Source organism: Echinops telfairi, unplaced genomic scaffold (assembly GCF_000313985.2).
Source record: "Echinops telfairi isolate 266 unplaced genomic scaffold, ASM31398v2 ScPeMD7_7400;HRSCAF=8409, whole genome shotgun sequence".
Lineage (NCBI taxonomy): Eukaryota > Metazoa > Chordata > Mammalia > Afrosoricida > Tenrecidae > Echinops > Echinops telfairi.
The window spans coordinates 19,272,678-19,299,709 of record NW_022111300.1 but is presented as its reverse complement, the minus strand read 5'-3'; positions in this window follow the sequence as shown (position 1 = coordinate 19,299,709).

Genomic DNA, 27,032 nt, shown 5'->3' with positions numbered 1-27,032 from the left:
ACCTTTCTTTGGAAAGAGTACACATATGGATCACTTCCTGTCAGTTGACCAAGTAGCTGTCTTCCAAATCCCCCCTGGCACAGACAAGTAAGTACTTCTGGTGAGAGCTTGTTGGAACATTTCAATTGGTATTCCATCAACTCATGGAATTTTGTTTTGGGCAAATGCTTTCGGTGCAGCTTGGCCCCCTCCCTTCAGCACCACTGGTTCTTGCTCATACCACAGAATGCCAACTCATTCTTTTACATGCAGTGACTCTGGGCATTCTTTCTACTTTGCCCATAGACTCTTTTAATGTTGCAGAAGAAGGCTTGAGGTTTTTCTTGGGTTCCTTCTGTTTCATATGTTCTGGGCGTCTTCTTCCTTTGTGTTTTTCTTCTTCTAGGCATTGCACATTTTGTTATAATCTCTTTCTGTCTTCTCGAGCTTCCCTTTGAAATTTTCTATTCAGCTCTTTGGCTTCGTTCTTTCTTCCGTTTTCTGTAGCAACTCCAATGAAGAGCAAGTTTCCAAGTCTCTTTTGATATCCACACTGATATTTTCTCTCTTTTCAATGGCCCTGTCTTTCTTCCTGAATGATATTTTTGAGGTAGAATTTTTCAATTTCTTCATCACCAGCTTTTGTAGTTGGTATGTAAATTTGAATAATCAGTGTATTCACTGAATTTCGTTGAAGACAGATAGATACATTCCCATCACAGACAGCATTTTTATTTCATGATTGATCTTGCAATGTCTTTTTTGACAGAAAATGCCAGGTCATTCCTCTAAATTGTGTTATTCCCAGAATAGTAAATCATCTGACGTTCTGACTCAAAAGGGCCAATGCCAGTCTACTTCAGCTCACTAAGGCCTAGGATATCGATCTTTATGCATTATATTCCAATTTTGATTTCCTTCTATGTTCCTAGATTCATGCGTCGAACATCTCAAGTTCTGAATTTTAACAGATTTTTACAGCTGTTTCTCCCTACCTTGAGTCATCCCCCATATGCAAATGAAGGTCCCAAAGTCTCCAGTTCCATGAGCTTCACCAGACTCATGTCATGGTGGTCATCTCCACGCAGAGAAACCAGCTCCTCTTTAGTCACGTTTGAAAACCAAGTGCAAGAACACAGAGCCCTCTTGCCCAAGGGCCCATCCACTGACATTGTCTCCAACAACTTTCTACTTCCATTCATTAGGCCCTCCATATATTTCAATATTTCGCAGCTACACAGAAGGGGTTTAGCTGTTCCTTCCTCAAAGTGGGGAGCCAAGTCCTTCTTCATTGTCTGAAAGCTCCAATAAGACCTGTTCCCTCTCAGTGACCCTGCTGGCACTTGAAATACCAGTGACAGAGCTTCCAGCCTCACAGCGACATACCAGTCCCCACAGTACAGACACACTGACAGACAAGTGAGGGCCGTCGTATAATCACCACGGACATTCTTGGAAAATCAGCATAAAATGCCACTGGACTTGAAAAATTCTCTCTTGTAATCTCCAGCTATTTCCAAAACCATATTTTCCAAAACAAATCCATATTCATTGTTTCCAACTTCACATTCCAATCACCAGTAATTATCAAGGCATCTTGATTATGTATTTAATCAATTTCAGACTGAAGATGTTAATGTCTTCCATCTCTGCATCTTTGACATTAGAGGTTGATGTGCAAATTTGGATTATAAGTTAACGAATTAATTATAAATTGACTAGCTAATTCACTAATCTTCCATGTCGATGTGTGAGTATTCTCCTATTACTGACAGCATTGTACTTAAGGATCTTAAAATGCTCTTTTCAACAATGGATACAACACTATATGATCCTCAGCATAGAGACCATCTGGTTTTATTGTCTGATGGAAATACTAATTCATTGCAATTCACTCATGCCCAGGATGTTGATCTTCATTTCTCCGTTTTTTAAAATTCATTTCCAAGTTTCCTATACTCATACTCTGTACATTCCATGTTCTTATTATGAATGAACATTTTCAGACATTTATTTTCATCTTGAGTCAAGCCACATCCGGAAATGAAAGTTCCCATCCTCATCATGCAGGTCTAATCTCCTTTGAGGACACATCTCTTCTCCAGTCATTACTGTATTTGAGTGTTTTCCATCCTGAAGGGGCTGCCCCCCTGGCACAATATCAGGTATCATTCTATTAGGAATCACAAGGTTTTCACTAGGAAAACTTCTTGGCTATAGAATGCAAGATCCTTATTCCTATTCTTTCTTACTCTGGAAGATCTCCTGAGACCTGTTCACCCAGGTGACTCTGCTGGTGTTTGAAATACCAGTGGAAGAGCTTTGATCATCACAGCAACAAGCAAGCTACCACCGAACAACAAACTGATCAAAAAGTGGTGGAATTAAGCCTTACTTTGTATTAAAATCTGTTACAATAGGAAACATCTCTCTCCAGAACTGAATAAAGAAATTGAAACTGTGAGAAAACGTAAAACATGCTTACACAAACAACAAGCTTCCTCTCAGGAATCTTATTGAAAAGTACAGACTGGCTCTTTACGTGCCTGTGGATTAAACCTTTGTTTGAAGCTGTTTCAGAAACTAGCCTGTGTGGCATTTGTGAAATAACAGCATGATTAAAGATTGCCTTGCGTGCTTTACAAAAAGTTTTAAAAACGAACAAGTGAGAGAAAAGTCAAGCCTCACTAACTTCCTGGAATTTCTGGAAGACATAACGACCCGTGAAGACCAGGCAAGTAGAATGCACACCATATTCTTGAATTTCTTTTTTTTAATTCAGTGTTTGATAGTATTCTGTGTTTGATACTACAAAAACGTTTAAGGCAGGTAAAAGAAGTTAGAAGATGTCCGGCTGCTTCCTGAAAATAAATGGGTTTGTGTGTGCAAACTAAAGAGCAAATGTCAAAACATGTGTGAAAACTTGTAAAGCAGCAGAAGAAACGGGGCATTTATTGGACACCTGCTATGATCCAGGCATGGCACACTCTTGCTTTCATTGAATCTGCACTCAGGCCTGTAAGGTGGCTATGATTGTCCTCATTTACCAGATGAGGAGCTTGATGCTCACTAAGATTAACTAGATGCCCTCGAGTCACCTTTGCCCTAAGTGAGTGGGGGGAGAAGGATTCAAACTCACGTCTAGCTGGCACCAACCTTGGTGCTCTTAGCATTATACCACGTGGGTTCCTGCGGAATTAAACTTGGTGTCTCTGGCCCTCGTATTCTTCCACCCTCCTTCCCAGCTGAAGGAGCTTCTGCCTCTGAATCACCTTGAAATCATCACCGCCTTCCAGCCTCTTCTTCCAGATCCCTACTAACCAGACTGGAGTTCTTCACTTACAGTAAGATATAAAAAGCTCTATCACCATTTTAAGTGGATTTGGGGTTCTCCAAGCTTACAGCCTTAAACTGAAGGGATTACGTTCTAAGAGGAAATTCTGGCATCTGTGGGAAATGAATCAAAGAAGGCGTTCCTGCTCCTTGTGACCTACGCCTCGCTCTACACAAGGCCTCCCCTGTGTATGTATACCTTTAAAAATGAGTGTGTGCAGTGCACCATGCAGAGTTCAGCAACATCTTTTGGCTAACTAGCTGACATTTTGGTGCTTAATAAAAATGGACAGAGCCTAGGGGAGTCAATTACAATAAGGGTACTGAGCTAGAACCTTGCAATGAAGGAAGATAACAAACAAAAGAATAAAGTGGCTAGAGATGAAGGAAAAGTCTAACGGGTGAGCTCCTGTCATTATTATATTAGTTCATCTCATAAACATTGCCCCTACAGCCATGGGAGGTCTTTTAATGTTTTAATATACACACCTCTCAGTTAGTAAATTTTAGATATGATCTTTAGTCCATCTATCTACAGTTGAATATTCATAGACCTTTTACAATGAAAGGAAATTTGGACTTATTTACCACTGAGGGTTTTTCAATAACCATCGTTGAGGTTTGAGATGCTTTCTTTCTTTCTTCTTCTTTTTTCTTTCTTTCTTTCTTTTTTTTTAACATCCTGAAGTATCACAAAATCAAAGTACCTTATGCTCCAGTACTAGAAGCATTGGGGGCTTTGAGAGAATGAATCACCCTGGGGAGTTCTGTTCATTTGTCAAGGAGAGTCACTTCCCGAGAATCTGCAGGAAGACCTCGAGTAATCCCCATCACCACTGCACAGGAATTCCCAGTGACATTTCACATGGCAATGTTTACTTCATTAATGACAATGGGCCCAAAGTGCTGTGATCTTCCTATGCAGATCAAGCTATTACGAGCAGTTATTTTCTTCACTAATAGTCCTCACTCCTTTGCCTCAGTAAACTTTTACATGCTTAAAAAATTTGAGTGAGTTATCCAAAGATATTTGTTTAATTTGAACTGTACCTATTGATAAGGAGTCCTGGTGGTGTGGTGCTCAAGCATTAGGCCATTAACTGAAAGGCAGTGGGTGGTGTACAAACTGACCAAGTGCTTCACTGAGGAAGGGTCAGGTTGTCTGAATCCTGAAAGTGGCACCGCAACAAAAGCCTAGGGAGTGCTTTGACTCTGCCTGATATGGTCACTATGAATTGGAATTGACTCGGTGGCAGTGGGTTTTGTGGAATCCCTATAGAATTTATCTTATTAGAAATGAAAAGGCAGATCATTCAAAATATTCATATCGTTCTTAATTTTACAATAATTAAAACCCATTTCCAAACTAACCTCCTCCAACCTCAGGGCCATTGAGTCAATTCCCAAGCATGGTGACACTGTATGTGCTGCTAGAAATAACATTGTTATGAAAGATAACTACATTACATTGAAGCAAAGAAAAAGCAATGAGAATGATGGCATTGTTAAATACTTTTTCAAGCCATTTAAAATACCTGGTTTAATAGAAAACAACTGGACTCTCATATCTACTACTGCATTCAACCTGGTACAGTATTTGGCACTAGTTGAAGCTTATGACAAAAATTTAGACTCGAACAGACATGTATTTTGAAAGTGGAAAAATCTTTTAGCAGTAATTTAAAATAAGTTTGGATATTAACTTTTTTTTCAAATACTTTTATTAGGGGCTCTTATATCTCTTATCACCATCCATACATGCATCCAGTGTGTCACACACATTTGCACATATGCGGCCATCATCATTTTCAAAGCATTCTCTTCCCACTTGAGTCCCTGATATCAGCTCCCCATTTCTTTCCCCTCCCTCCCCCATCCACCCTCCCTCATGAACCCTTGATAAGTTATAGATTCTTATTTCCATATCTTACATCATCTTCCATCACCTCTCACCCAGTCTTCTGTTATTTGTCCCCCTGGGAGGGAGTTATAGTTGATCCTTGTGATCGATTCCCCCTTTCTCCCCCCACCCTCCCCTAAACCTCCTGGTAGCTCTACTTTCATTTTTAGCCCTGAGGGGGTTTATCTATCCTGGATTCCCTGTGTTGCAGGCTCTTATCTGTAACAGTGTGCATGCTCTGGTCTAATCTGATTTGTAAGGTAGAATTGAAGTCATGATAGTAGGGTGAAGGAAGCACCAAAGAACTAGAGGAAAGTTGTGTGTTTCATTGGTGCTGTACTGTACTCTGAATGGCTCATCTCTTCCAATTGTCTACATATGGGCGTTGGGTTTCGACTCCATGCCCCCCCCCCTGACCCCCACCCCTGCCCATTCACCTTGGGTATGATTTTGTTCTGGGTCTTAGATGCCTGATACCTAATCCCATTGACACTTCATGATCACTACACCAAAATTCAGCAAGTGCTAATTTCTTAAAGTCATATTAATTCACTTTTCCTGGTCTGTTACACTTAAATCCATTGTTCTGCCTTGTATTTTTAATGGCTTCTGTACCATGTGTGGTTTTGTATCATCAAACATTGGTATGTGGAATATATTGATTCACTGAATTAAGCAAACCTTCTAAATATAGATACATACTGTTGAACCGTATCCTAGAAAATTTCTCAACCATTAAGAGCACTGACAACATCATTAGAAAAGTATTTAAATAGAATTATTGATGAAAAATACAGGTTTTTCCAAAATTCCTTTTCATCTAAAAGCTTACATTTTTCATAAATCCTATCAGTTTCCCTTGGAATGTCAAATTCATCTCAGACACTGTCTAGAAATTTCTACCAAATCTCCAATGGTGAGTAATACAGTTTGGCATTCTTACAAGTTAATTGATGGTCTATGAAAAAGTGGCTAGTTGAGCTTGCAACTCAGATAATTATTGCACGTATTTTTCCCAAAGACAAGTATTATACTTTAGTACACAAAATAATTCCTCAAGAATACTAAAATATGTATGTTTGAGATTAAAATTTAATACAACCAACATGCAATTTCTTCTCAAAGACTTTCTTAATGAAACTTTTTAATTTAAAACAATAAATAACTGGGTTGAAAAATATAATGACCACTACCTCCCACTGGTGCCATTGTCTTGATTCTGAGAATGGCACCATGCTTTCTTTTTCAGTACAAATAAAACAAAACAAAACAAAAGGTAAATAGCAAGTTTGTATTATTGTGACTTCATGGATCTCATGAAAAGGTTTCCAGTAACCCCAGGAGTTGATGACCTACACCTGAAGCATCATTGCCTATGTAAATATTCTCTTGTACCCATAACTATATGAAAATTGAGTGCCTGATAAAAATCAGTTCTCAACTTTTGCCTTGTTTCTCTGATAGGTTTATCTCTGCAGCTGTTTAGAAGATTTATATACCATGGATGTATAGCCATAAAAATTCTTCTAAAAGAACGTTATTTAATTAAAGCCTTGCTTATTGGCTCTATTGCTTCCTTGCTTTTCACTTGCTACTCAACAGTTACTTGGGTTCTTACGATGTCTACCTTTATCTCACAGCTTGTCTTGCTGGATTGCGGAGCTTTTCCGAAGCAGATACTGGTCCTAGCTCTCAGTCTGTAACACTTAGTTAGTACTCAGGAAAGCTTAGTTTAAGGAAATAAGATTATGGTATTGCTTAGCCTTATTTGATTATTGCTTCTTTAGGGTATGTAATAGATAGTGATGGGAAATGTTTCAAGGCCCTAAGGCATCATCATTTTTGAATATGATCACTCACTTGTTTTAGCATTTGTATTTTTACTTTAAAGAAACTCAGTGACATATTCATGTTGCTAAATAACATGGAAGTTTTCTATATGTGCTTTCCTAAGTCCTTGTGTTTCAGTATACTAGAATTCAACAGCCATTTTTCCTTTAAACTGCTAGGAAATTGCCTTGATAGAAAGGTTTGCCATTTCTTCCGAGTTTGTATGCTAATTTCTTTGTGTTGACTGCATAAAATCTGGTAATCAAAGGTCTTTGCACATGTCCAAATGTATACTTATGAACTGACAGCTCATGTCTACTCACATTTCACTTTGTTTCTAGCAAAAACTAATATACCAACTAACATTTAGGTAGCCTTTTGTGATTTACGAAGCATTGCATGTGGATTCTTATTCTTTTTTATGATAATAAAAACGATTGTGTACTGAGGACTCTTTGTTTGTCAGTCACTAAGTTAGAAAATCATCACATATCATTTCAGTTAGTTGCTAACCAAAAATTCTGTAAGGCAAGTATTAATGATGAGGAAACTGAGGCTTAAGGGGTAACTTGGTCTCACAGCTAGTGAATTGCAGTGGTAAAATTTGACCCCAGTTTTCAAATATCAAAGCATGAATCTTGGGTACTAAATCACAATCAAGGAAATTTGATTTTTAGTTATTTACCTAAATTTAAATTTAAGTAAAATTTAATTTTAAGTTACTCCAAATTCTTTATAAGAAGTTGCTTCAAAACCTTGTGGTTTGGAATTTGTTGCTTTTGAAAGCTTACCAAAAGATCAAGTGTCTCAGAATTGAGATTATACTCTTAAAATCTCCATGGGATATGGGAAAATATCAAATTCTAAAATATTTTGGTAGAATACAATCCTGTGCTATTACTATAAGTACTTGGGTAATGCCTGTAGTAAATAGCACTTAGCTAGGTGCTGATTTTTGTTTGTTTCTTTGTTTTCAAAGATTTTTGCTTTTTTTTAATTTCCCCAAAACTTCTAAGACTACTTTTAATTTTTGTTTTTAATATAATGTTTATAAAACACAATTTAAGCTATACATAATAATGAAGTACAATGGCCCAATTTATATTATAAGTATAAAAAGTCATTTAAACAAGAATCATTTCAACCACTTCCAATATTTGCATAAATATACATATATGCATACACATATGCTCACATTTAATCATACACACATATATCTCATTCTCCAATACAAAAATAACACAAAACATGTCCTTAATAGTGTGAGAAAATAGTTATCTAGTGTTCATGGTATCTATTAGGATAAACTCATTATTTCCATATCTGCAGTGAATCTCTAAGTCAGTGAGCATTGACCTCTACCCATCAAAGGTGTTGGTGTCAAATTATAGTTACAAAATAGAAGCACTTTCCATACAGCCCCTAATAAAATGATTTTTAAAAGAAAAGAAAAAGCAAAGACAAAAGAAAATGCCATCAGGAGGCATTGATAATTGTTGGTGATTGGAATGCAAAAGTTGGACAAAGGAGGAAGGAACAGTAATTGGAAAACATGACCTTGATGATAGAAATGAAGCAAGAGATCACATGATAGAACTTTGCAAGACCAACAGCTACTTTATTGCAAATACCATATTTTAAACAACACAAACAGTGACTATACACATGGACTTCTTGAGATGGAATATACAGAAATCAAATCGATTACATCTCTGGGAAGAGACCATGAAGAAACTCAATATCCTCAGCTAAAACCAGGCCAGGGGCCAACTGTGAAACAGACCATCAATTGCTCGTAAGTCAATTCGGGTTGAAACTGAAGGAAATTAAAACAAGTCCACAAGAGGCAAAATACAACCTTGAGGACATCCCATCTGAATTTCAAGAACAGATTTAATGCATTGAACACTAATGAGAGAAATGACAGCAAGCACATCACCCACAAAGAAAGTCAACGGTCATTAAAAGACAGGAAAAATAAAACGATAAAAGGGGATGTCAGAAGACACTATGAATCTTTCTCTTAATCGTAGATTAGCTAAGACACAAGGAAGAAATAATGCTGTTAAAGAGCTGAAGAGAAAATTTCAAAGGACATCTCAAGAAGACAAAGTAAAATATTATGAGGAATTGTGAAAAGGCCTAGAGGTAGAAAACTAACAAGACAGAACATACTCAGCATATTTTAAACTAGGTGAACTCAAAAAAAATTCAAGCCTTGAGTTGCAAGATTGAAAGATTCTATGGGCAAAATATTGAATGATGCAGGAACCATCAGAAGAAGATGGAAAGACTGTACAGAGTCACCGTATGAAAAAGAACTAGTTGACATTCCGCAGTTTGAGTAAGAACCAATTGTGCTGAAGGAAGAAGTTCAAGCTGCACTGAAAGCACCAGTAAAAAACAAAACTCCAGGAATTGATGGAATATCAATTGAAATGTTTAAACAAACGGATGACTCACTGGAAACACTCACTCAACTATACCAAGAAATTTGGAAGGTAGTTACTTGGCCAACTGACTGGAAGAGATCCATTTTTGTACCCATTTCAATGAAAACTGACCCAACAGAACATTCCTGTTTTAGGATAGTATCATCAATATGACATATAAGTAAAATTTTTCTGCAGATCATCCAACAACAGTTGCAGCAGAACATTGACAGGGAGCTGCCAGGGGTTCAGACTGGATTCAGAAAGAGGATGCAGAATAAAGGCTATCATTGCTGATGTCAGATGGATCCAGAAAAGTATATTACTTTTGTTTTATTGACTATGAAAAGGCATTCGGCTGTGTGGCTCACAACAAATTATGGATATCCTTGAGAAGCATGGGAATTCCAGAACAATACATTGTGCTCATGTGGAAGCTGTACATGGATCAAAGGGCAGTTGTTTAAAATCAGGAAAGGTGTGCATCAGGGTTGTATCCTCTCCCCATTCAATATTTATTCAATCTGTATGCTGAGCAAATAATTAGAGAAACTGGACTAGATGCCGAATAATGCAGCATCAGGATTGGAGAAAGTCTTATTAGCAACCTACATATGCAAATGACACAACTTTGCTTACCGAAGTGAGGACTTGAAGCACTTGTTGGATGAAGGTCAAGGATTGTCCCCTTCCTTATAGGTTACAACTGGATGTAAAGAAGACAATAGCCCTCACAACTGAACTGGTAGGTAACGTCATGATAAATGATGAAAAGTTTTAAATTGTCAAGGATTGTTTCCTTGCTTGGATCCATAATCCAGATTTATGGAAGCAGCAGTCAAGAGATCAACTGAAGGGTTGAGGTAAATCTGCTGCCCAAGATTTCTTTAGAATTGAAAAGTAAAGCTGTTACTTAGAAGACTAAGATGCACCTGAACCAAGCCACGTGTATTAGCTTGATTTCTCTAGAGAAGCAAAAGCACTGATGTTTACGTGTTTAATATAGAAAAAAATATTTATATCAAAGAATGATTTACACAGTTGTATAAGTAGTTCAGGCTAGTCTAGTTCAAGTCAGGCTTCTCCTGACTTGTGGAAGCTGATGAACAGAAATCAGGATGACAAAGCAGATTGGGTTGGCCAAATGAATCCACAATCAGTAGTCAGCTGGTGGCTTCTGGAATTGGCCTGCAATGCAAAAGGAGATCAGGGAACCAGAGCTGGATGACAAAGCAGAGACAGCAGGGGGCACAGGCTGGCGGATACAGAGCTCCTCAGTGGACTGAATGCATTCACTGTTGGTGGTCTGATGATAGCTACTTGGATGGGCAGGAGACACAACAGGAGATCAAGGAATGAGAGCTCCAGCTCCAGCAGAAGGTGAAGGACCAAAGCGATTCAACATTGCTCAGTCTCTCTCTCATATACAAAAAGGCTTATGACATCAAGGAGGCATCACCAGTCTGCCTGCAATTGATAGGTTGAGCCCCACCCCTCTACTTGCCCAGGAGTGTCTAGTTGGCATTATCCCTATCTATCACACCATGATATTTCTAATTGCCTCGTATGCATGTGAGTGTTTGATATTGAATAAGGAAGTCTGAAGATACCATTTAATGATCATGCAAGGGAAGAAGAATGAAAGAATCATGGGCTACCAAAACCAAACCAAAACATTTCTTGTTTGGGAAGTAGTCCAGCTAAACTATTCCTTAGAGACAAAGATGGAGACACTTCATTTCATGGATCTTGGACATGTTCTCAGGACGACCACTCCCCGTGGAAGGCTATCATGTTTGGTAAAGTAGTAGGGCAGTGAGAAAGAGGAAGATATTTAACAAGATGAATTGACCCGATCACAGCAGCGATGGACTGAAACATAAGAACAGTTGTGAGGTTGTCGCAGGACCAGGCAGTATTTCATTCAGTTGTGCACAGGCTTGCTATGAGGTGGACCCAACCTGACAGTACCTATGACAACAATGAGTTGGAATTGATTCACAGCACCTAACCTCATCAACAACAATTTCTCCCGTGATGCTACTGCTGCTAGACAAGAGACCACACTGCTATAACTAGGGTAAAGCTTGATATTGGAATGTGAAATTTAATATCAAATTTTTTGTGCTAGTGAATCCGTCACCGTCCAACTGATCAATGTATTGGCAAATGTAACTGTGTCTAAAGTTGTTACTACTTTTATATCAGCACTAAAGAGAAAAGAAATGGTTTTATAAGCCTCCATGATTGACTTCAACAATTGGGAAAATTGCACTAATGGAAATGGAGACTATACCTGTGCTTGCTGTATCTATCCATCATCTTGCCAGAGAGCCGGGACAGTCAAAACCGGAGGTCTTATCTCTGCACAAAGGTAATGGCATGGTAGCACTGGATTTGGAAAGAGACTAAATGAAAAACGCAGTAGAAGAAAAAGAATACCATCTTTTCTTTGCTGATGTAAATGGAGTACTTTAAGAAGGCTTTGAATGTTTTTAAGATATTATATTTCATCCATATGCAACAGTGCAAGCCTTAAGTGTGATTAAGGTTAACTTCACGGGGCATGGAGGGCACTACTAAATGACCACTTGCTTTAATAGACCATCTCTATCCTGGCAGGCACAACTGTCCTTGGGTTGTCCCCACTCCCGAGAACCCTCTTGGCCTGTTGAGCATGACAAAAGTGTTTTCTTTTTAGTGGACAACAGCCAGAGGCTCACATATGGTTCTGAAATTTTAAGCCAGACAAAAAAAGTGCTACCTGAGACCCCAGGAATGCAACAAAATCATAAGCTTTATCCTCATAGTTAATAACACTTGGGAAAAGTAAGCATGGAAACCACATGGTACCTTGGTGAAAATGTTTGACTATTTTCCTAAAGGTTAGTTGTTCAGACCCATCAGCCACTCCACGGGAGAGAGATGTGGAAGCTTGCTTCCTTAAAGATTTGCAGCTGAGAAGCAATCAAGAGATCAACGGAAGTGTTGGAATTGACATGACAGCAATGGGCTTGGTTTGGCGGTTAAAGGTAGGCAGTGGGGTGCTTTTGCAGGAAGAGTTAATCTGGGTCCCAGATGGAGTGAGTGGCAGGCAGGTCCATGCATTTGGGCGGTTCCGTTGGCTGGAAGCAGCGAGGGTCAGGCACGGCAGTCAATCAAACAGTGATTAACAGCCAAGCAGAGCTCTGGACCTTTATTCCCCAGCCCCTGCTCTGTTTCCTCTTTAACCCTCAGGTAAATGTCAAAAACGGACCTCAGGATTATAGCTGACAAGGGGTAAATGCCGTCAGGTTGTCCTCCAAAGGTGAAGGTTCCCCAGACTCAGTTGGAAGCTCCAATCTCCAATAACCATTAATCCACTCTACACTGGAAGGAGTGAGCATATTTATGACTACAGTCACCAAAGGGTGAAATAAAGATTAGTTTTTAGTTAGGAACGCAAAGCTTCTGAGATCAATAGAAACTCACCACTGAAATCAATCTAAAGTTTGGAATTTTTAAGTAAAGATTTACTGGGCTTCCTTGTACAGTTAATTTTCCAAAGGGAAAATAAGCATGGGAATGCAACATAGTAATCAAATTGAGTAAATGCTAGTCCATTTACAAACTGACCTTGGTTATGTGCATAACAAATAAGTATGTAAAGCAATAAAATTGCCCATAATGCAGATTGTAAATTCACCAATAAACAGGTAAAACCAAAATACATATATAGATTTGCATGATAAAAATATTAGCAGCTACATTTGCCTATTTGAAAGCACAAATAATCAATAGGCATTAATAATGAAGTTATTCGTGCGTTTCCCTATTACTATGCATATTAAGTGTTTCAATTATTTCTACTTAGTTTGATAGATAAATGCATACCCAGATTTTATGAAAGGCTTCAAAGGGGATATAGAATTGTTCTTGAAAACAAAAGCTACTGTTTGGATGAAAGAGCAAGTGGACTGGAAACACATAGCTTGTTATACTCCTCTGCTGTTCATGTTTGATGCATGTATACAATTTATTATGCAATTTCTTGAGATTTGACAAAGTAATTGTCTGGCAAGCCATAGCTTTGATGACTTTTTTCTCGTTCATAAGACTGTAGGTATTTGGAAGAAATGATTTAATAGATTGATGTCTATCAGTACTCTTTTGCTTGTTCTACGTTATGTTCTATCAATATGTTAGGGAGACACAAGGATATTTTCTCAGGAGTGTGATTGCCTGTAGTAAATGCACGATCTTCAGCAGGGTAAGTGCATGATAGGTTGCAATCAGCTAGAACTTCCCCAGGTAGCCTTACAGAACGCCTGTTGGCACAGTGGCTAAAGAGCTCCGGGACTATCTGAAAGGTCAGTGAGACAAACACTCTGGCTGCTCCGCAGGAGAAAGATGTAACAGTGTGTTAAAATTAAACCCACTGTCTTTGAGTCAATTCCAATTCATAGCAAGCCTGTGAGACAGGATAGGGTTTCCAAGACTCAGTCTTACAGGAACAGACAGCCTGCTCTTCCTCCTCTGGAATAGCTGCTGAATTTGAATCTCTGGCCTGGGGTTTAGCAGCCCAACACTTAGCCCACTGTGCTACAGGGTTCTTTCTCCGTACAAATGACAACCTTGGAAATCCTATCAGGAAGTTCAACTTTATTCTATAGGGTCATTGTGACTCTGACTGCTGGATGGCAACTGGTTTGGTTTAGGTTTGGGCTTTTATAAAGCAGCTGCACATTTTCTCAGTAGGCTAGGAGAGCAAGGGACACCCTCCAAGGAGAAGGGGATGATGGAAGACGGCCTGTAGTTCACTACTGATTGGCTGTTTTGATAGTAGGTTGCATTGTATGCCGTTTGTACTCTTTGCTGTAAGTGGATTGCAGCTCATGGTGATACTGTGTGTTATAGATCAAGACGGGACTCCACTGGGTTCTCTTGGCTGTGATCTGTACGGAAACAGATCACCAGGGTGATATGCATGAAGTAGTCTCTAGCTAATCCTGTATCTGAGATTCATTTCCCACCATTGATTGCAAGGACACTGAGAGCATACTTTTACGTTCACTCTGTCCTTCAGAGAAGTGCTGTAAAGACATGGGGATTCTCCATGGGCATTACCCTATTTGTAATATTTAGAGAACAAATGCATTTCTTTCGTTGCTTAAAACTGGGATCTGCCACCTGGTACTATAGTCTTGGTAAATATACCAATAGCCACTAGGCATACATTTGGGTTATATTCTTAAATGGGAGAATCCAGAAATGACATAAGAAGCAGGTAATGTTTCTTAAATTATTGCATATGAAGGGGTACCCTCCAAAAAAAAAACAGAAAATGAGCTTTGGTGGGTGAAGCTTTTGTAGTCCTCATTTTTCCTGAAAGGTGAGATAGAGCAACTCACTCTGAGTTAGTGCACCCAGTGGCATCCCTGGGAAGGTTCTCTGGTCACAGTGAATTTTTGGGGAGAAGTACTTGCACTTGAACCTTGTTTTTTTGTGATGGCTGATATAAGAGAACAGCGTACAGCTGTGGAATTTTGTTTCCTGCTCAGGAAAAATGCCGCAGAAACTGTTGTGATGTTGACTAAAGCTCACAAGAACAGCGCTATGGGAGAAACTCAAGTGTACAGGGGTTTTCCCATTTCAAACAAGGTGAAATGTTGATTGATGACAAGCCTCATTCTGGACATGTCAATTTCCCAAAAGGACAAGAATGTCAACAAAATTTGTACACTTGTGCTCAAAGACCAACGATGGACCATTAAAGATATAGGGAAGTTATCTGGACTATCTTGGCGCTCAGCTCGGTTCAGCGAATTTTAATGGAAGGTTTGGGAATGAGAAGGGTCACTGCGAAATTTGTGACTGACCAGCAAAAAAAGCATCGACTGGAAACATGCCATGCTTTGTAAGAAGAGCTCCGAAGAGACCCAGACTTTTTTTCCAAGGTCATTACTGGTGAGGAGACATGGTGCTGTTCTCAAAACCCCCAAACCAAACATCCATCAAGTCAGTGGAAGATGCCATCAGCACCTCACCCCCCCAAAAAGCTTGTCAAGTGAAATCAAAGATCAAGAGGATCTTCATTTGTTTTTTTCATGTGAGGGGGTAGTGCATTTGGAATTCATTACACCAGGTCAGACTGTCAATCAAATGTTCTATTTAGAGGTTCTGAAAAGATTGTGCAATAGTGTGCGACAAAAAAGACCTGATTTGTGGCAGACAGGGCACTGGTTTTGCCACCAAGACAATGCACCTGCTCACACAGCCATCTCAGTGCGCCAGGATTTTTGGCAAAAAAGCAGCATGCCTCTCTTTCCCCACCCACCTTTCTCTCCTGCCCTTACTCCAGGTGACTTCTTTTTGTTTCCGAGAATAAAGAGGGACATGAAGGGACAGTGATTTCATGAAGTAGAAGAAGTGAAGAAAAAACCTAGGCAGGTGCTGTCAGCCATCCAAACAGATGAGTTTGAAAAGTGTTTCTACAAATCGAATCACATATTTGACAAATGTAATGGAGAGGACTTTGAAAGTGACAAGGTTGTTTTGTAAAAAAAAAAAATTTAAATACATATAGCTTTAGAAATATTGCTGGGTTTGGGGTTTTGTGTGTGTGTGGTTGGGGTGGGGTCGGGGTGTACCTCCTTGTGTATCCTAAAACAATACATTTGCACTTCATTCTTTGCGGAAGAAAATGAATTCTTCTGTTTTATACATACATGGATATGTACAAAACAAAATACATATACTCATGTGCATGCACCCTTCTAGTAAATACAATAAATAAATAAAATCTCTGTCTATATGTAAGGATAAAGATTTTGTCACCTACATTATTTTTGGATGTTTTGGTTAATGACACAATATTTAAGAAGATGATTTGGCAGTTTTTAAATTATTTTAATAAATTCGTTTCTAGGAGATCCATTTAGCAGATTGACTCAAATTCTGCCTCAGATGATGAAATGGGGCTCTTGGAATGAACATCTTTGGGATGAGTGCTGTAGTGAACCTGGATGGTTTTAAGTTTGGATTTTATGAAATTGAAATTTTCTAAGTTTTTGTAATTTTCTTAACATATTGATAAGTGGCAGACTGGTGGCCTTCCATCAGTGCCAGTTCATCCACAGAACACATCTTAAAATATTTCATCTAAAATTCAATTCATGAGCATAGGAACCAACTTTTACATGACATTAAATATTTTCTAAATGATGAAAACATAGTGAAACCTAAAAGGGCAAGTCAAAAGGTTTTGCTCCTATGACATTTCAAGTTTATAAAAGCATAAGTTTACGCCAAACAAAAAACATTGACATATGTCTCCAGATCACTGAATGACTGCAAGTAATTTCTCTCAGTAATCACCACCATCAAGTTGATGCTGATTCATAACGACCCTCTAGGACAGGGTAAAATGGCCTCTGCGTGTTTCTGAGACTGTTACTCTGTACGGGAGTAGAAAGCCCTTTGTGTTCTGCCCAGGAGTGGCTGTCAGTTTTGAGCTGCTGCCTTTGTGGTCGCAGCCAAATGTGTAACCCCTATGTATGCCGCCAAGGCATCTTTTTCTCAGTAGTACACTTGTCTTAGCATTGTTAGGGAGCCGTCAGAATAAGGATACTTTTGTGCCATGGGAATATTATTTTTGAGGTCAGCACTGATATCAAATTTTTGACCATACTAATGTGGACTTCATCCCAAATTGTTGAAGCTTTACAACATATTTATAGGAACAGTAACCCACAAAGCAACAATTTTCAGATGGATCAAACATTGTAAGGAAAGCAAGAGGATCTCAAAGGTGAGCCAAAACAGGGAGACCATCAACCTAGATAAAGAAAGAAACTATGATTGAAGTCCCGGAACAGGTAGAAGAAGATCATAAGCTCAACATTGAGGCAATACCTGCAGAAATTAGCATCTCACGTGGTTCAGGATTTCCCATTTTAAGTGAGTATCTTGCCTCAGCAAGCTTTCCACTCAGTGGGTGCCAGAAACATTGCATGAAGCGAAACTAGCTCAAGGAGCTCCACTGATATTTTAAGCAAGATTAAAGATAATGGAGACTATTTTATGCGGTGAATCATAACTAAGGACAAGTCTTGAGCCAGAGAACAAGGTTCAGTCACAACAGAGGCTTCCAGGGTGCGCTTCTGGCCGGGGAGATTAGCTTAGAAGGCCATGCCCACTGTTTTGAAAGATTCTGAAAGAGTAATCTTGATAGATTTTTTTTGAAAGACATAGAATAAACACAAGGGCGTATTAGCAATAAGTTTTAAGAACATTGAAACTATTTGATGAACAAAAAACGGTCCAGGAAAGTAAATGGGCAAAAATTCCATGACAAGAATTTTTTTCCATATCAATAATGCACTTGCTTCAAAATAGAAAGGGATTTGCCCATACCCCATCCACCCTATAGCCCTGATCTTGACCCTTCACATTTCTTTTTGTTCCCCACATTCAAAGAATGAAAGATGATTTCATTTCCTTGAGGATGCCAAATGATGTGATAGACACCGAAGAGCAATGAATTCTTCGTGGAAAGATTAGAGAAATGGAAACACCACGTGCAGAAGGGTTTGACCCTGTTGCTGATGCCAGGTACCATTGGGTCCGTCGTGACCCACAGCAACTTTCTGTACAGTTGACTGAAAAACTGTCTGGGCTTTATCATCCTCATAACTGTTCCCGTGCTTGAGCCCATTGTTGCAGCCATTAACACCCACGGTATTCATCCATCGGGTTGAGGGTCTTCCTCTTTTTTGTTGCCCTTCTGCTTTATCAAACATAATGTCCTTCTCCAGGGACTGGTCTCTCTTGACAACATGTCCAAAGTATGTAAGATGAAGTCTCACCATCCTAGCCTCTAAGGAGAACTCTAGCCATACTTTGTCCACGCTATACTTGGACATCCTAGTCATACTTTGTCCAAGACAGAGCTGTTGTCCTTTTAGCAGTTTATGGTACTTTAAATATTCTTCTGCAGCACCACAATTCAAATGCATAGATTCTTCTTCAGTCTTTCATGCAATGTCCAATTTTCACATGCATTGGGAGCAATTGAAAATACTTTTTTTCCCATTGAGTCAAGGGCAAATTTTAAAAATTGGGTCAAGCGCACTTAGTTCTCAAAGTAACATCCTTGCTTTCAATACTCTAAAGAGATCTTGTGCCACAGATTTACTTAATGCATTAAGTGTGCATGCGAGCAAGGCAAAATCCTTGACAACTTTAACCACCCCTGCCACTGACACTTCCATTGGTCATCAGTGAAATCGTTTATTAAACTAAATTTGGGCTAGGTTTGGACACTCATTCTTATAGCCTTTGCTCAATAAAGGTGTGTCTAAAGTCTCCTGTCAAGGTTATATAGAGTATATTGATATCTTTCTTATTCTACAGAAAATATTTTCGATTTCAATTGCAAAGTATTCTTTGATTTTTGTAGTGTTTCCTTATTAAATAGTAATTCTGAAAAAAAATTGTACCAAGAGCTATACTTTTATTACTAGAGTACTTCTTAAGGTCCTTGTGTTAGTCTGGGTAGACTAGAGAAACAAATCCATGGAGACTCGTGTGTACAAGAAAGAACTGTACATACAAGAGCAGTTGAATATTGTGAAAACATCCCAGCCCAGTCCAGATCAAGTCCATAAGTCCATATGTTTTATACCAACCTATAAAGACCTCTTCAGACTCATGAAATACATGCAATGATTCCAAATGCAGGAAGATCACAGGCCAGTGGGTGGGACGTCTTGTGGATCCAGTGGTGTTGTAAGCATCTCAGCTCTGGCAGGGCTCCCAAGGTGGCTTTTCCAGGTACGAGGCTCTAGCATAGTTCCATGTGTCTTGTCAGTAGAGCGTCTCTAAGGGAGTCAACCTGAGAGAGTCTCCCACCTCCAAGAAGGAATATAGGAATTTCCAGAATCCTCAGGGGAAAGGCCATGCCCACACAGAGGGTTCAATGATTGACAGGCTAGACTCCACCATACACTCTTAATTCTCAAATTGACACCAAATTTTGTAACTACTACAGACCACTCCTTGTCAATTTGACACTTTCACATAACTCTTTAGCCATATATGATTTTCTAATAATAATAAAATCAAATATGTACCTAACAAGATAAAACGAGAATGCATACAATTCAATATGTGCTACCCTCATTTAAACATCACATTCTGTAAGTGAACAAAACAAAAATATTCTATATTTATGGACTTGATCTGGATTGGACTGAGATGTTTTCACATTATTCAACTAAAGCTCTTTCTATACATGCATGAGTCTCCCTGGATTTGTTTCTCTAATCTACTCAGACTAACACAGTCCTATAGAGAGTCTATGGTCTCATCAACCCCAAAATGAAGACATTCCAAAATTTTTCCTATTCTTTTTCTCCTTTTAGAAGTGTTTCTCATGAAAATCTGTTTGGCTAAAAATAAATCTGGCTGTCTTAAATTAAATTGGAGTTGGAGACATCAGCATACACTCATGGTTACCTGAATATATAAGATGGTTATATGTAAATGTATAGTACATATATAAATATGTGCATTGATAAGTTGGCACAGATATATTTCCTTGCTTTGTCAACTAAGAGGACCTAAGCAAAATGACACTACAGTAACAGTGAACATCACTATGCCCCAACTTTAACTTCTAATACAATTTTAATACCATTAACAGGGAGTGAGGCTTCTTGGAGAAATGGCTGATTCCACCACAGGCCAGGTAATATCCTAGCTGACTCTGGAATATTTTTTATTTACCAGGTGGTAGAAACACGTGTACACAGAGAATGATGGGAGCACATAAAAAAACACACAGGGGAAAGCACAATGAGCTCCCAATGGCCAAAGCTAGAACAGGGAATGGTTTGACCAGCTACATAAATTTAGTACTCTTAGATTATAACCCACCTTATAAATAAAATATCCAAGAGGCCATACTGATATAAATACATTTTTTAATAAATAAGTAAATGGAGGAGAACAGACAAATCTTTCAGAAAGGATTTCCAAGTAAGTTATGTAGATAATTCTGCCTCCAAGGAGCTGGGACATAACTCCCCACTCCATAAGGATAAGCTGAACATAATAACTTTTCCCCCCAAAGAAGTGGATAAAAGAATACCTTTGCTGTGGAGAAACTTGACAAAAATTAAGTCATTTGATTCAGATGAACATCAACAGGGAGGTCATGTTAACGATATGGACCCTGGATATGATGCTATGAACAGGGAACTTTACCCTTTGTCCCCCTTCCAAAAACCCCTAATCCCAGTGTAATCATCAGAAAAACTTCAGAAAAATCCCAATTGAAGACCATTGCAAAACAGAATAAGCAGTATTCCTGAAAACACTCATTAAAAAGCAAGGCACGTGCAAGAAATAAAATAGCCAGAGAAGAACGTAGAGACATGAGAACTAAATGTAATGAATTATCCTGAATTGGGATCCTGTAACATAAAAACAAACCAAATCAAAAACATCATTAGGTAAGAACTAAGGAAATAGGAAAAATCCATGCATTTTAATTGATAATAATACATCAATATTGGTTCCCTAATCATAACAAATGTGCCTTACTTATATAAGACACTAATAATGGGGGACATTGAATATTGAGTATTTGGGAACTCCTCACTCAACTTTTCTGTAACTTGAAATAAGTTCTAAAATTAAGTTTATTTTTAAAATACCAAGTTTAAAATAAACTATTATTTTAAAAGTTTAATTTTAAAATAAAATTAAGTTTTTTTTATTTTAAAATAAAAGTTTATTTTTAAAATAGACTCTTTATAGGTACAAAAAGCCTCATCTTTCTCCAGTGGAAAGCCTGGTGGGTTTGAAATGCTAACCTTGCCACCAACAGCCCAGCAAGAACTCACTATGCCACCAGGGTGCTTTCAAAGAATCTAAGATCACTATGAAATAGTTACTTCAAAGTATAACCAGGTGGCCTGTGAGGGGAAATTGGTACATCAAGTAAAGTGATACATCTTCATAATGATGCATTCACATTTGATAATGAAATATACAGGTACTTGACTAGTAATGATAAGAAAACCATTCATGATTTTAAAAACAGCAGTAGGATAGTGGATAGAAGGACATGGAAACATTCATGACTACAAAATTAGGGAGACCTTTATCAAACAAAATTTTCGAAATGTGAAGTATTTCTCACTATGGACTCTGGCGAGCTCCAGCCACTTCTGTAGATGCTGTTTCTTTCTAACCCAGGACACCGAACCTCTTGATTTATACTGCAGCTAAGGGGCAGTTGGGGCATCCTGAAATCATCTTTCTTTAAATCTTCTTTGAGTTTGGGGGATTAAAAGAAGTCTGAAAGTGCAAGACCAGGGCTCTCAGGTAGATGTAAGGTTTCCCAAGGACATGCTCATCGGAGAGCCCTTGATTCCCTTAATGGTACATGGTCCTGATGAAAAAAAGGAATTCCTTACCACTGCTTTCCTGGTTTCTTTCTCCCGAAACAATTCTCAATGTTCCATTAACCTCTTCACAATAAGCCCCTCTGATGATCCGGTGTCCTTGGATAAAACCTGTCAGGATCACACCTGTGGAATCCAAGAGAATGTGACCGTAACCTCTGAGCGGACTTTTCTCTCTTCAACTGGACTGACCTGCCAGATCGCCTCAGAAGCCATTGTTTGGAATGATTTTTTTGAAGCCAGCCTAACAACACTAACACAATTGTGTTACTGAATGACTAGCTCTGCAGTCACTCGCTGATTACAAAGATATTTTTAAGCACTCTCATTTGGAATAAACTTGTGCGTGGGTGGACTGGAGTCCCCAGTAGCAATAGTTTTTTTTCTTTTAACTTATGCTGCTATTTCACCACAGCAATGACTATATCTTCATTTTTAAGAATTTGTGAAAGAAAGAAAAAACTCATATTCACAAAGAAAAGAAGCATTTGGAGGTGATTAGAATAATTTGCATATTGAATGATACCTCCTCATGATAAAGATGCATTGTCTTGCTCATAGAGAACAATACTTGCTTTTCTTAAATTATCACCTGGATGGGGAGTTTCCATGGGAAAGCAAATACTTGCCCATAGACTTCAACTCTTGTAAAATGCTTGATGCATAGAAAACAATGAATGTGTTTGTGAACGTGCATGATAAAGTTTCTGTCTCTGCACTCAAAACACTTCCACAGTTTTGATTTGCTGCTTGTATCTACCAAAATAAGTGGGTAAAACGTGGCTTTTGTCCCAAGTCTCTGGATAATTTTAGAGGTGAAACAATACTTATTTCTTTCTCCTATCTTTCCATCACCCCCACGAATCTTTGAGAAAATCCCCAGTTACACTTTGGGGACTATTCACACAAGTAACTTCTTTCAAAGTACCTCTGTAGTGTCATTGCTGTTAGCTGCCATCAAGTTGATTCTGACTCATGGAGACCATGCAGATTAGAAATGCTCCCCAGGCCTCTCTTGGCTGTAATCTTGAAGATTAGAATGGTACATCAGTACCACTGAGTGGGTTTGAATAACCATCTTTTAAGTTAGCAGGTAAATAGAAACCTAGGGAATCCATACGACGCCATAGGGGATTTGAGACCAGGAGAAGGAAAATGATTTGCCTAGAGGCAGATAAGGGCATCACCTTTGTTCTTTATTGTTGACATGAAGACCTGTTGCCCTAAAGCTACTTTCTGGGTCAGGAACACATTCTGTAGCTCATGGTCTCCAGTTTCAGAGGAAGAATTTGGTCAGAGAGACAGTAAGTTCCCAAGGTGGCTCGGGTGAAGAGGGAAGAACTAGGATGCAAACCCAGGCGTTTATTTCCAGAATCCAGTCTCTGAGCCATGACACCAGGCTACCTTTGTTTAGTAGTTTAGTTAATATTTATATAATAGCAATTTCTTTCCCTTCAGATGTTTAGAGAATTTTGCTTTGCTGGGTCAAGTTTAATAGAGATGAAAGATTGACAAGAAGCTCGTACTAAGGTTCTATCCAGCTCTTACCATCTATGTGCTGTGGGTGGGACATTTTTCATTTCACAATATTATTAAGTTTTAAACATCAGGTAAAGATCATCAACAGATTGACTAATACCATTTCACCTCAAACATACAGCACAATTTCTCATTGGGAAATAGTCCTCTATTCTCTTTGCTGTTGAGCTGGTAACTTTGGAAATTTACATTTACAACTGTGTTCACATATTTACTGAACAGTTACTGTGGATGACGTAGAGAACGAAGCACCATCAAAGAGCTATATGTCAGGCCAACGGCTATTTCTCCCCTAGAAGTCTGTACTCTAGGAATATTAAAATACATTCCATAAATAAGCAATTATTAATATAAATCACATATAAAGAGTATCACAAATTATAAGGAAGTCAGAGGCCTATTTTTCTGCTCTGGTCAGCCTTCTATGTAACCTCATTAGAACGATTGTCACCTTATCAATATTCACTTGCTGTGTCTAATTACCTGCCTGCGTCCTCTACTGGAAGTTAGCCTCTTGAAGGCAAATACGCAGTTTTGTTCATCTTGGTGTATCCTCCATGTTTAGCACATGGTCTGGGTTATAACAAAGGCTGAATATGTGTTTGAGAAAAGAATACATGAAAGACTGGAAGTTCACAGGAGCCAAGCATTTCTTTTGTGAGCAGTGGAGAAAAATGGTTGAACTCTGCAGTCCATTTGTGTTGGCTTAAATCTCAGCTCGACTGCTGAGGAACGGTGTGACCCTGAATAAGTTACCTGATTTCTCAGCACTTCATTTTGTTCTTCGGTAAAATGATAATAAGAATTACTTCCTGGGTCATCTAATATTAAAATGAGCAAGTCACCAAAAAAACACAACAGTTATCGATCGAGCTCAGGATTCTGCACACCAGTAAGTTGGACAGTGAGAGTTCTTCTGTCTCAGCCAGATTCATTCAAACATCAGAGTTCATGATGAGTTTTTAGGCTGGGAAATGTCTGGTCCAAATGGGGGTCTCATCTTCCAGCATGCAGTCTGGGCTCTTTCACATGGCAGCCGATAGGGTTCCAAGAGGGAAAAATTGAAGGATTCAAGACCTCTTCAGGCTTAAGCTCCAAATTGGCATGAAATCACCTCTGTAGCATTCTATTGGTCAAGACAAATCACAAGACCACCTCACATTCAAAGAATGAGAAGTAGATCACAATGTTATAGGAAACAGTAGTCCTGTTGTAGTGAAGTGCACATAGCAGGCGGGGTGGAGACTTGGGACCATGTGTATCTGCTACAATTGAGGAAGACCTTCAGTGAGATGGATTGGCAGAGTGGCTGCATCCATGGGCTCAGGCATAGGAACGATGATGAAGATGGCAGAGGACCTTGCAGTGTTTTGCTCTAGTGTGCAGAGGGTCGCCATGGGTCAGAGCCGTCTGGATGGCACCTAACAACACAACAACTATATTCTTTCAAAGAACCATCAAAGGATTGTGGGTTACGCTTTGGGCTGCTAACCTACCAGCCGCTTCAAGAGAGCAAATTTAGGCTTTTCTGTTACCATAAGATTTGCAGGCTTGGAAATCCAAAGGCACGGTTGTACTTTTCCTATTGGGTCACTATGAGTCTGATTCAACTCGAGAGCATGGGTTTGGGTTACTCCACCCACTCAATGGATTATTGAAAGGATTGGGAAATAATACATCTATGTGCCTGACACACAAGTAATGAGCTCAAGGAATATTAGTTGTTATTATTAAGGTTGTGGTCAGCAAAAATTTAATAATGGAAGAAAACCTGAATATAATTTTGAGATATCTTTATATAACCTCTATATGTAGAGAGAAGCAAGGTCACTCATGAGGACCAAATTAAACATAGGTGTTATAGAGTGTGAAAGTTTGATATGTCCAGAAGAAAGACTACTAGGGAAAGACTGATCCTGGAGGCCTGGAATGGTGGCCAGGAGTTGTACTTGACCCAGGGAAAAGAGTGAACCATTAGCTTTTTTAAAATGTTTAGCCCTTAGCTAATAGCACAAATTCCTTTTTTTTAAATAATTTTATTAGGGGTTCTTACAGCTTTTATAACATTCCATACATCAATTGTATCCAGCACATTTACACATGGGTTAGCATCATCATTTCCAAAATATTTTCTACTTGAGCCCTTGGTATACGCTCTGCTTTTTTCCCTCCCTCCCCTACATTGTCCATTGTCTCCCTTCACCCACATTTCTGTTATTCATCCCCTTGAGAGGGGCACTATACATCCAATCTTGTGATGGGTTGCCCCTTTCTCACCCTTCCCCCTCCCTGGCCAACCCCCTACCCTCATGCTATTGCTACTCCCATTACTGTTCCTGAGGGGTTTATCTTTCCTGAATTCCATGTGTGAAGAGCTCTTATCTGTATCAATGTGTGTTCTCTGGTCTAGGCAAATGTGTAAGGTAGAACTGTGTCATGGTAGGAGGGGGGGGGGAGTACTCAGGAACTAGAGGAACGATGTGTGATTCATCAATGCTATACTGCACCTTGGTTGAATCATCCCATCCATATACCGCTTCTGTGTGTGTGTGTGTGTGTGTGTGTGTGTGTGTGTGTGTGTGTTTGTGTGTGTGTGTGATATCTAATTATCTACAGATGGGGTTTGGGTCTCCGCTCCAACCTCCTTTTTGCATCGATAGAGTTGTTTGTTTTGGATCTTTTGATACCTTATGCCTGATCCTATCAATACCTCCCGATCACACAGGCTGGTGTGCTTCTTCCACCTGGGCTTACTTGAATAGCACAAATTGTTTTCTTTCATGACTGCTTCAGGTTGTTTGCTAGTCAAAAAGCTTCTAGATGCTAAAACTTTCTGATACCTCTGGCCAAGTCTACCCAAAATTTAAAATAAAAACTAGAAGTCAATGCATTTAGTCTGGGTTCTGCCACTCCCTGGATTTAATGGTCCCTCTTAGACCAATTGAATTCTATCTGTAAAATGGAGTCATCTTGCCCTTTATCCACCCGTTCCACAATGGAGGCTCTCTTAAAGGACAGGCCTCATAAAAGTGGCATTTACTACCTAAAAGGAAGAGGTGAAGGCAGGCTCTAAGGTTCATACAATTCAGAAAGAATGCATAAATCTTAAATAGAAACATCAAGAACTAAAAAAGATAAAGTTCTCCTGTGATTGCCCCTTTATAGGCAGCAAAGCACTTCTAGGACTACTCTGAAGTCATGCCTCAGTTTATCCAATCCTATGAGGTAGTCCTGACAGCAGTCACCCCCAGAGTCACTGGGTCGACGGTGGCAATCATTTACCATCTTTCCATTCTACACAGTTATGTGTAGATTTATGATGAATACTTAAGATAATTCTGTCAAAGTCTGAAGACTGTGGGAATCAGATGTCTACATGATTACATATCTATAGACATATTTTATAAATATAGACATAAATTAAAGATAATTCTGGCTACTCTAGGCCATGTGAGACCTATCCTGCTGAGCACTCTTGAGGAATCAAGTCCTTCCTGCCATTTGAAAAACAATCATGGCAGAGAAGCAGGCTGCTGGTGGTGCTCAGCAGGATAGATCAAACACACA